The following is a 7,469-nucleotide window of genomic DNA, read 5'->3' on the forward strand; positions in this document are numbered from 1 at the left end:
GGCGGGGTGTTGGTGGGGAGCGGGAGCCCCGTGCTCACCGAGGCGCGGGCGGGGCCCCCAGCCCACCCGACTTCCGGCGCCGCGGTTGCCCGGCGACGCGGGGCCTCCGCCGCCGCCCCCCGCCCGCCGCCGCCAACTTTCCTCCCAAGTTTCCCCGGGGCCGCAGGGCTGACGGACGGGCGGGCGGGCGGCGGGGGTCGGGCCGGGGTCGGGCCGGGTCCAGGCCTGGCCGGCGGGTCGGTGAGCACGGGGCTCCCGCTCCCCACCAACACCCCGCCCCGCCGGGCCTCCCGCCCGCCCGACGCCCGCCCGAGACCCCGGCGACGCGGGGCCGGGGTCCGGGCCGCTCACCTGGACCGCGGTCGCTCCGGCGCCGGCCGAGCCTCGCCGCCCACCCCGCCCCCGCCCCACAGGCCCGCGACCCGCTGACACCGAGGCGGAAGTGCGGCCGGCCGCCAGGCAGACTGACAGCCGGCGCTCTCCACTCGCCGCGCCCGGCGCCGGAGCGTCAGCGGCCGTCCGCCCAATCCGCGCCCGGCCCGAGGGCCGCGCCGGGAGGCGGGACTATGCTAATCATTTGCGGGAGCGGCAACCCCCGTTGCCCCTCGGGAGTCCCGCCCGCGCGGAGGAGTGACGCCACGGACAGCCAGTCACAGCAGGTAGAGGCGGGGTTATGCAGATATTGACCCTAGGTGGGTGGGAGAGAGGGAGGAAGGGGCGTGGCTGGACGGGTTGAGTTTACAAACAGCGAGTCAGGTGGCGGGGGTGCTGGGCGGTTGGTGGCTCTGCGCTCCGCTGTTCCCGACCCCCAGGGGACGGGCGGCGGCTGGAGTCCTCCTCTCAAAGCTGTCTTCCTCAGTTCAAACATGTTGCGGGCTCCCCCTTGTCCACCCTCCTTGGCATACCATTGATCGCTCACCAGAATCCTGCGCCAATTTACCCTCCGGCCGTATCCCTGGCAGTTAATTCCCCTGTTTAAAACTCACTGATCTGGGGGCGCCTGGGTGGCTCAGTCGGTTAAGTGTCCAACTTCAGCTCAGGTCACGATCTCGCGGTCCGTGAGTTCGAGCCCCGCGTCGGGCTCTAGGCTGACCGCTCAGAGCCTGGAACCTGCTTCAGATTCTGTGTCTCCCTCTCTCTCTGCCTCTCCTCATTCATGCTCTCTCTCTCTCTCTCTCTCTCTCTCTCTCTCTGTCTCAAAAATAAATAAAACGTTTAAAAATAAATAAATAAAACTCACTGATCTGTAGTGGCTCCGCGATTGAGCCCAGAAGCTCTGGAGTCAGACCCCGAGCTTGCATCCTTATCAGCTGTGTGGCCTTGGGCAAGTTAACTAACCTCTCTGAGCCTATGAGCACCCAGATGTTCCTTTGCAAACTAGGTTTCTCCCACCCTCATCCCATTTGAATCGCAGGTCTGGGTTTGGGTTTGGGTGAGTGGAGTAACAGGAACCAGGCTGGTTGCTCAGAAAGTGATTGATTCAGGAGTGAGCAAGTGACCCTGTCCTGGCCAATGAGGGTCCGCCCTGAGACTTCCGCTGGGGGTCGGAGAGCTCAGGTGAGAGGGAAAGGCCGAGGCCAAATGACTCTCCCATCTGCCCACAGACCTCTCCAGAACTGGGCCGGCTGAGTGAAAGACGCTGTCTGGAGCTACTTACTGGGCGTCTCGCCACCGTGAGGGCTGTGGCGCCCGGGAATGAGGCCAGCCCGGAGGGAAGCAAGAGCACACGTCCTGGGTCTCCTGGAACAGCTACACCCTAAGCAAGCTCTGTCCTAGACTTTTCGGTTACAGGAGCTACTGTATTTTCTTTTCTGCTGAAGCCAGTTTGAGTACAAAGGAATACTGGGTCTTGCACCCCCAACAGTACTGACAGAGTAGTCGTGGCCACATGGCACATGGAGACAGTCCCGCTCAGGGCCGCCTCTTCCACAAAGCCGGACCCCACCCCCACCGTGCCCCACCCGGCCTCCTGTCCCCCAAGGCTGGTCTCCGCGCTGCCGCCTCAGAATGTGATTCCCCATCTCTAGCAAGGAGGAGGTACTGATAGGTCACCCCCAGCAGGACTAAGGGTGCCTTGAGGGCAGGGGCCGGCCTCGACTGAGTGGATGGGGTCTCCGGCAGGGGTGGGGCCCAGAGATCCCGTCATCCCCCATCCTAGAGACTGGCCCAGCTCACTGGTGGGCCCTGTCACTGCAGCCCGCCGACGTGCTGGGACTGAAAAGGAGCTCTCCCAACCTCTGCTGTAGAGAGAAACCAGGAGGGGGTGGGGCCAAGCCTCCGAAACAAAGGCGTTGCCATGGTTACCCCTGAAGAAACCGACCCCAGCAGAAGAGGGAGGTGTGTGCAGGCCCCCAAGCCAGGACAAGGACAAGGCCTGTTGCCATGGAGATGCTCCAAAGCTTCCCTTGTGGGCCTGGCCAAAGTCCAGTGCAGGGTCCCCAAACCACCACCCCTCATTCTGACGGGGTTTTGCGATTCTGACCTAGGGCAAAGGACACGCCCCGAGGGATTCAACCTGCCGGCCCACCCCGTGGCCATGACCTCTGGGGTGAACGCGGTATCGGGGAGCTAGGGCCAGAGGAGAGGCTGGAGTGGACAGAGTCTCCTGTCTGCCCACGGGCCACACCAGGGCTGAGCTTGACCACCTCTGCCCTGGCCTGGAGTGGGGTAGGGTCTGACCCCAGTTGGGCCCTGCGGCTGGGATATCAGTTTACCCCCTTTTAACAGATGCAATAAACTGAGTTCCAAGGATCAGGTGCTGGTCCTTCCTGGTCCCCGAGTCCAGGACTGAGTGAGAATCCCCTCTTGGCTGATGGCTGGGAGGACGGCACCTGGGACCCAACGCAGGAGCATTTTTCCTGATCTTCAGTAGGTCAAGAGGCCGATTCCAGAGGCAAAATTCTCTAAGAATGGGACAGAAGATGGGAGCGGAAAAGGAGACAGAGGGGTTGGGGCCATGCGATGATGGTGGTGGTGGCTGACATCATCCAGTGGGTGACATGTCTTGTCCAGTTTCATGCCTGCGACGGCCAACCGAGTAGATACTATGTGTGATTCCCACTGTGCAGATGAGCAGACTGAGCCTGTGCTGAGTCAGCGGCCCAGGAACTTGTCAGAAAGACAGAGACCTGCTCAGACCTCTCCACCGGGTCTGCCCCTGAACCAGATGCCCAGCTGTTCCTGGGTGGCTGGGGCCCTGTGGGACTCCATATGGGTCACCATATCAACTACTGATGACCTACCCACTGGCGGGGGATTGTCACAGAGTGTCCTCCATCCCGAGCGCTCAGGCCTGGCTTGTCTCCCAGAGTCCCCTCGGGATCCCGGGGGTCCATCCACGTGTGCTGGGCTGGTACGTAACTTTCAGGGTGCCTGCTCCTGCAGGAACTGCTCTCCGACCGAGCCAACCCCAAGAGTGTCTGTGTGTCCCTCACCGTCCCAGAATTAGAACCTCCCTGTCCCACGTCCCGCACGAGGCTCAGTTGATATCGTGACCCAGCAGCCCTGTGGGTGGCTGCCCGGCCTCCCCTCAGCAGCTGGCCGACCTGTGGGCCCGGTGCCCGGAAGCCCCAAATGTGTGGGAACGCGTGCCCTTGCTGTGCCGTCAGGAGGCACATTCACACGTACTACCCTCCCGGCTGTCTCCCCGTGAGGACGCAGAACACGGATGATGCCTCCTTCAGATGGGGAAACTGAGACTCAGGCAGCAGAGCAGGCTGTCTGCTCGCTGCAGAGCCGGCCGGCAGCCAGAGCCACCCCGTAAGCCCAACAGGGCTGGGCGTCCAGCAGTGCCCACACTGCTGGCCTCGCCTTTGCCTTGGAAGGGGGCGGGGCGGGGCCCAAGGCTCAGCCCTCTCCCTGCCACCCACAGGCCTTTGCAGAGACACTTTCCGCTCTCTTCTGTGGGATGCTGGGGCGTCTCCTCTGAGGATGCCACCTGGGTGGCCGGAGAGCGCTGGCCACCGCGGCCTGGCCCTGGCCCTCACGTGGCCCAAGCGGATCCTTCCCCATGCAACCTTCTCGTCTCCTCTGCAACGTGACAGCGCTCGGCTTCCCCGTCGTCGGAGGAGGGTATTTTTAGTTTTGAACCCACCACGTGAAGAGAGACAAGTTATCAATAGCAGCGGCAAAGGGCTTTTTCTTTTTTTTCCCCATGGCTTTGGGGCCTGAGCAATCTGCACCCGTTAAATTCTGCCAAAGAAAAAGCAGTGCCTTCCTCTTACCCACTTTCCACCCCGCTGCGGCTCTGCCAGCCAGCTCCTCCCGGCGCGACCCCGCCTGACTCAGCGGCACCCCCATCCCTGGGGGAGGGAGTTGGCCCTGAGGTCAGTGTGTCCCCTGAAGGAACGGGCGGGGGTGAGCCGACCCCGGGGGCTGAGAGAGAGGGCAAGGCAGGCACGTGGGGGTTGGCGGGGCCCCGCCTTCCACGCCCACAGAGGTCACTTAGGCCCCACTTCTAGCTTCAGTAGCAGCCCTAGCATTTATTGAGCACTTACTGTGTACCCAGCAGTGGGCTGAGCATCTTTGAGGGCACTTTCCCAAACCAGGTGCCATGCAATCCCCAGTCCCTTGTGGCTGTTATTAGGTGTTTCTGGAAGAAAGGGTTTCGTGGCCAAGTAGGTTTGGGAAAGCCACGTAAATGAAGCCGACGAGGGGGCACCCAGGTGGCTCAGTCAGTTAAGCGTCTTGATCTCTGCTCAGGTCATGATCTCACGGTCCGTGAGCCCTAAGACCCATGTGGAGTTCAGTGCAGAGAGCAGAGCGCAGAGCGTGGAGCCTGCTGGGAACTCTCTCTCTCTCCCTCCCTCTCCCTGCCCCTCCCCCGCTCGTTCGTGCGCGCGTGCGCACACACGCGCTCTCTCTCTCTCTCAAAATAAATAAATAAATGAAATCATAACTAAATAAATAAACTAGGCCAACAAGTGTCCTCTCCGATGCAGGGCTTCCTAGCGCCCTGCTCACTCTGGTATATGTGGGAGCCTCTGGGATACGGAGGACCCACCTGCAGAGCCAGGATTTGCTGCAACTGGGAGCTTTTCTTCCATGGAGTGTCCTGCAAGATGCTGGAGGGACCCCTACCTTGCTGGGGGCAGGGACGTTCGGACCAATGCAGCTGCCTTCCCTTCAGGGTCAGCTGAAGCTGCATATATAGAAACTCAGAACAACAGAGCCTTCCACAAGGCAGAAGTGTCCTATCTCACGGGACACAGCCCGAGCTGTCCAGGGCTGGCGGGGAGCCGTGGGTCATCGAGGACCACGCCCCAGCCTATCGTGTCGCCATTCTAGAGTCAGCCTCCATTCTCAGGTTCACCTCATGGCCCAAGATAGCTGCTGCTACTCCAGGCATCTCATGCATATCTGGCCAGGAAGAAGGAGGCAGAGAAGGGCAGAAGTGCTGCCCCACAGTGAGTCAGCCCCATTTGAGGATCGGCCCCTGAAAGTTCCAGGCACTTCTGCTCACTCTTCACTGGCCAGAACTGCGTCCCACGCCATTCTTGGTGGGACAGCAGCATTTTAGCGGAGGGCATGGCCAGCCTGAACGAAACAGAGGACCCATGGCCTGTGCCTGTGCCTGGCGGGATGCTCGGCGTCCCCGGACACTGACGCGCTCAGTGTGGGCCTGTGGGTTCCCCCTTCCTGGCCGTGCCCTGACTTCAGGCCGGTGGTTCCTTGTGGTACCTGTCGACCACCTGCTGTGCTGGCTGGTGCCACTGGGAGGCCCTGATTCCAGGAGGCCAGAGGGGACCGCGGGCAAGGGGAGGGGCGGCTGGGCCCTGCCCCTTCTCTCTCCACCCCTCCTAGGGGCCCACGTGGGGCAGGAGGGGTGTGGTGCGTCTGTGTGCGGGCCATCAGCAGGGTGGGCAGAAGCAGGAGAAAGGGGCACCAGCAGCAGGTGGGGTGGGGGTGTTGGGTAGGAAACACTGGGGCATTTGAGGTTCTTCTGGGGGTCAGCGTGCCCCCTCCATGCCATCCCGGGAGGTGAAGGCAGGGGAGGGGAGAGGAGGGGACAGCTGGCCACAGTGTGCCAGGCACGCCCCAGGCCTGCCTTCGTGGCTCATGGAGGACTGTGCCCTGTGCGACCTGTGCAGTCAGGCGAGGCTCCGTGCTCAATTCACTGCCCCGCTGTTGCCGCCTTGAAATTCTTCATTGCTGGGGAGGGGCCCGCATTTTTCTCTTGCGCGAGGCCCCACAAATTCTGCAGCTGCCCTAGATAAGGTACAGGCATCAGGGCCCACAGGTGCTGTCTCTCCAGGCCATGCACAGCAGGCTGGGTGGCTCTGTCCCCTCCAGGCAGGGTGGCAGGCTGGGTGAGCAGGTCGGGCTTGTTCTGGGGAGGAGGCAAAGGCGCTGAGAAGAGGCTTCATGCTGGGGACTTAGCCAGACCTGCCCCAGCTCCGGGAAGGCGATCTGCCCGCGAGTCCCACAGCCGGAGCACCACCAGAGACGAAGCCATCGGGCACCTCCAGCCACTCACTGGCTACAGGAGTAACATTGCTTTCTGGGCTCCTAGCCGAGCTACACACAGTAGGTGCTCAATAAATGCCCCTGGATGCTGGCAGGAGGTGGGTGCAGGTGGTCTTGGCAGGCAGCCAGGGTTGCGATGGAGCCTGGAGCCCCCCGCAGTTTGCAAACAGGGGTTCTTTCCAAGCCCGCTTCCCCAGGGCTGGGTGGAGCCCAGAGGAGACAGAGTCGTGGGAAAAGCATCTGTGAAGGCAGGACACAGGCGTGGCCCCAGAGCCGAGCAGCCAGCGCTCTCCCCAGCGGCCACCCCTCCCTCCTAGGAGTGGCCAGATTCTCCTGAGGGACCTCCACCCGGAGGCTGGCCCCATCCCGTGCCCCAGGCAGGGCACGGGATGGGACCTGGGGCATCACTGCATCACTCTGGGGTAATCAGGCAGGCGGGGGGCTTGGTCTCAAGGGCATACATTGTGCCACGGGGAGGGGAGCAGAGCCAAACCTGGGGCGGGGAACGCGGGTTCTGATGAGAAGCCTCCAAGCCCACTTCTCCACACGGAGAGTCCAGGCCTCTGGAGCGCGCCTCTCCCCATCAGGGCATCGCAGGCTGGAACCACCCTTCCGGATGGTGCACTGGTGAGTCAGTCAAGACAGACCCCAAGGAGCTCCAAATGTTTCCGGGGGCATTTAGCCACTGGCTTCTCCAATACTGCACCATTGTACAGATGGGAAAACAGAGCCCAGGGAAGGGATCATTACTTGTCATATGGGTGTTTCCGGCTCTGCATGAGTCAGCAGAGCAAATCTGGAAATGTGAGAGGACTATGTGATGCCAAAGGTAGATCCAGGCTGAATCTGGCAGGGGCATGGGGAGAGGGCAGGGACTGTGGAATGGGCAGGGGTATGGGGGAGAGGACAGGAGCATGGGGAGAGGGCAGGGTGTGGGGGAGAGGGCAGGGGCATGGTGGAGAGAGCAGGGGCGTGGTGGAGAGGGCAGGGGCATGGGAAGAGGG

At 62.3% G+C, this 7,469-nt stretch overlaps 1 protein-coding gene across 4 annotated transcripts in view; it reads right to left on the reverse strand.

Moving 5' to 3' along the window:
- The window catches only part of OSBPL2 (oxysterol binding protein like 2), a 37,768-nt gene extending 37,332 nt beyond the window's left edge, over positions 1-436 (reverse strand). For 3 of the 4 annotated variants that reach the window (XR_007462014.1, XM_049650506.1, XM_049650502.1), the window contains exon 1: positions 352-435. The gene's annotated coding sequence lies outside the window, so the exon portion shown is untranslated. Of the gene's footprint in view, positions 1-351 lie in introns of all 4 variants that reach the window. The other variant, XM_049650505.1, reaches the window with a different exon arrangement.
- Between the last annotated feature and the right edge of the window lie 7,033 nt (positions 437-7,469).

This window comes from Panthera uncia (assembly GCF_023721935.1).
Source record: "Panthera uncia isolate 11264 chromosome A3 unlocalized genomic scaffold, Puncia_PCG_1.0 HiC_scaffold_11, whole genome shotgun sequence".
NCBI lineage: Eukaryota > Metazoa > Chordata > Mammalia > Carnivora > Felidae > Panthera > Panthera uncia.